Genomic DNA, 3,092 nt, shown 5'->3' with positions numbered 1-3,092 from the left:
TAAGGATTACTCTCTAAAGATCGGCAGTATTTTGTAAGTTGTTTCAGCAAGAAATTCTATTTTATGGATTTACTGTATTTTAATAGCAATTTTCGTTTTGTTTTTGTGAAAGGTGGTGTTTTGGTATTTGCATTTACATGGCTTATTTGTATATAATTTGTGCTATCCCAGAGAATTGTGACTCCATTTAGTTAAGTGTCTCAAAGGGTAAGGGTCGAATTACCTACTAGTCATCAACTATTTAACCATGCTGGTTATGAACCTCTGAGGCTGCTTGTAAGAAGTAAAAGCCAATCAATGAAAAAGTAATCTTCGTAACTTTAGAAAAGTAAGTGTCTAACATGCTCACTTTTGATTAACGATTTTGATAAGTGTTAAATCGGCTCACACACTTAAGGAGAGAATGGTCCTTTAGCAATTGTAAGAGGTATCCCATCAAACTTGCAGTTTTCATAATATAAAAGGAATTAACATTACACCCTGGAAGATTTTAAACCATAGTCTAGTTGATGTGAATCTCCTAAAGAATTTCTATGAAGATAGAAATTCTAGTGACAGTTTTTAACATTACTACTTGAGATGGAATTAATTCACTACCATAAGAGAGACTGTAATTCTGACCTAATCTTGCAAGAAGTTTAATACATTTACCAGGTCGCCTAGCGTGGCAGTTATTCTGTTAGTTTTATTTCAGATTTACCGCTACCTTCACCTGTGGCATCACATATGGTATTGAAGCCTGGGAGTAATCCAGTCTGTCGGAAGGAGACCAGACTAATACCTTCTTAAGACTGAAGCAATGGAACTTCTAACTAGTTTCTTACAAGGAATGAGTTGGCAGAACAGTGACACCATCTGGGTCTCACCCTGCATCATCGTCCAAAACCAGTTAAGTGTCTTTGTCAAGAATTTATATAATTGGTGTTGGAAATGTCAAGTATTCATATAATTATTGTTGGAAATGCCAAATTTTTAATATTATAACTATATAAAGTATTCATGACAGAAATTGCTAAGTTTCTGCCTTTCTTAGATCTGTAGGAATTTCAATACTGTTCTTCCCTTTGAAATTACAAAAGCTGTTGCAACCTTTCAACGTTCAATTTCTTTTTAATTTCTTTTTCAGACTATAAAGTTTCTTAAACTTTTGTTGCACACAAAGTACTGGATGAAGTATATCTAGTGACCTGTTTCTTCACTTTAAAGTAAGAATGGTCAATCTTCCGGAAAAAAAAAAACTAAATGTTTCCTAACTTGGCTTATGTTGGGAGCGGAATGATTGCACCAAAGGATACTGACGTTACATACCACAAAGAATTGCCTACTCTTATAAACACTGCAGTGCATGGCGTTATTGGTATGGCTGGATTAATCGGAAGTTTTGTCCGAACATCTCTGAAGTTGATGCACCTAGATTTTTATCAGCTCTAAGATCGACTGAAGTGAACGGAAGATTATTTCAACTTGCCTTTGAAGGTATCAAAAGCTTTTTTGAAGTCTGTTGAAGGCGCCTGAACTAGACAGGCTGTTTAATTTAACAATGATGTATGTAGGAACAGTTTTGTTGCAGACTAGAAATTTTTTTAATTCGCCCATTTTCTAATTAAAATGAACTGAAGCCTCCTCAGTTCCTAGAGTATAGTGGAGAAGGTTTGGGCTTTCTTTCATATTATTAAATTTATATATTTAATGTATAAATAATAAATCATTGTAATTTAGTTTTTACTAATCCATTGTCTTTTGTCAATAAAATTTTTAACAAATTAAAGGCCAACTCTGACCTACAGCAGTATAAAACTTGATATTGCATATAAAAAATATAACCTTATTGCAGACATGCATTAAAGATGCAGTCTTTTGTTTCCGTATATAATTCTTGTATAAAAATTCGTGCATCGCAGTTCATTACTTTTATCCATAATGCTCTGTCCCCTTTTAAGGGGAGGGATGCTATGAAATATCGATTTTGTTTCTTAATTGTTCCCCCTTATGCGTTCTCATGAAATTTACTATCATGTTTGAACTGTTAGCTTGTCATTTCTGCTAGAGTACAGTTTGCTCCTCAGGTTGTAATTTGTTTTAATACTATTTTTCACTTTACTTACGTTACTTTGTTCTAATAGTAGAGCTGTTTCGTTTTAGCATTAATTCTTTGTTCAATAAAGATGGTTCAACTTCAGGTTTTTGTCTTTATTATGTACGAAATCCTATTAGAGGACAGTCTCTCTACTCAATAATTACCAGAAGAGTAGCAATGGAAGTTATAAAAGTTTGTATGTATACATATATGTACGTATGTATAAATCTGTATATCTATACATGCCCACTTCATTCCTTACTAGTGAGAACTTTTCTAAAGAGGGTTTTCAGCAAACCTGATATAGTTCGAGGGAGAGGATCAGTGGCCTTCAGTGGACTCTTAGATGGTAAAGATGGCCCCTAATCCCGTGCAGCCCTTTAAGGGAAGGGTGCGAAGTATCTCATGTCTAGTAAATAAAAGTTTGAAAATCGCAGGAAGCCTAGCTTTATGGAAATAAAGTCAAATTTAATCATGATGGGAAACAAGAGCAGCGTTTGGCAGGTATTGTAAAATATGGCCTGGATATGTGTGCACTCATTGGAAAACTGAGTGGAATAAAAAAACCTTAGTTGGAGATAAGTAGTTTTTTATCTTCTGGGAGAGAGCATGGCACTCATATCAGTTTTAAAGTCCATAAAGGTTTTAATTAATCATTAGAAGGAACTGGAAACCAGTCAATAGTAAAGACATCAGGATTTTTTGTTCTGGAACAAGTTATATGATATTGAATAACTTGTATTAAAAAGATATTTGCCATAGTACATATACACACTGGAGAATGGTGTGATATTCAGAACACATCAGTCGGTTAATAGTGAAGTTTTGAGACAATTCAGTTACAAGAATACCATGGATATTAAATAATGGGCTACTACAAAAAGGAGACATTGTTGAAAGTTTCCGAGGAAGTAATGAAAATTACAAGGTAGAACACGCTAGGTATGCCAGTACTGGTAGTGAAGTCAAAATTAAAGTCAGGAATGACTAGAAAGAATACGTGCACGAAAGAAGA

At 34.1% G+C, this 3,092-nt stretch overlaps 1 long non-coding RNA gene across 2 annotated transcripts in view; it reads left to right on the top strand.

The window, feature by feature from the left end:
* The window catches only part of LOC137635407 (uncharacterized), a 1,738-nt gene extending 25 nt beyond the window's left edge, over positions 1–1,713 (top strand). The window contains exons 1-4 of one of the 2 annotated variants that reach the window (XR_011042668.1): positions 1–33; positions 174–328; positions 695–888; positions 1,127–1,713. The exon at positions 1–33 is cut by the window's left edge and continues 15 nt beyond it. This is a non-coding gene — a long non-coding RNA (uncharacterized lncRNA). The remainder of the gene's footprint in view (positions 34–173; positions 329–694; positions 889–1,126) is intronic. The other variant, XR_011042669.1, reaches the window with a different exon arrangement.
* The last annotated feature ends 1,379 nt before the right edge of the window (positions 1,714–3,092 follow it).

The sequence above is a fragment of the Palaemon carinicauda genome, unplaced genomic scaffold (genome assembly GCF_036898095.1).
Source record: "Palaemon carinicauda isolate YSFRI2023 unplaced genomic scaffold, ASM3689809v2 scaffold120, whole genome shotgun sequence".
NCBI lineage: Eukaryota > Metazoa > Arthropoda > Malacostraca > Decapoda > Palaemonidae > Palaemon > Palaemon carinicauda.
The sequence above is the reverse complement of the archived record's forward strand: the minus strand, read 5'-3'. Positions and strand labels throughout refer to the sequence as shown.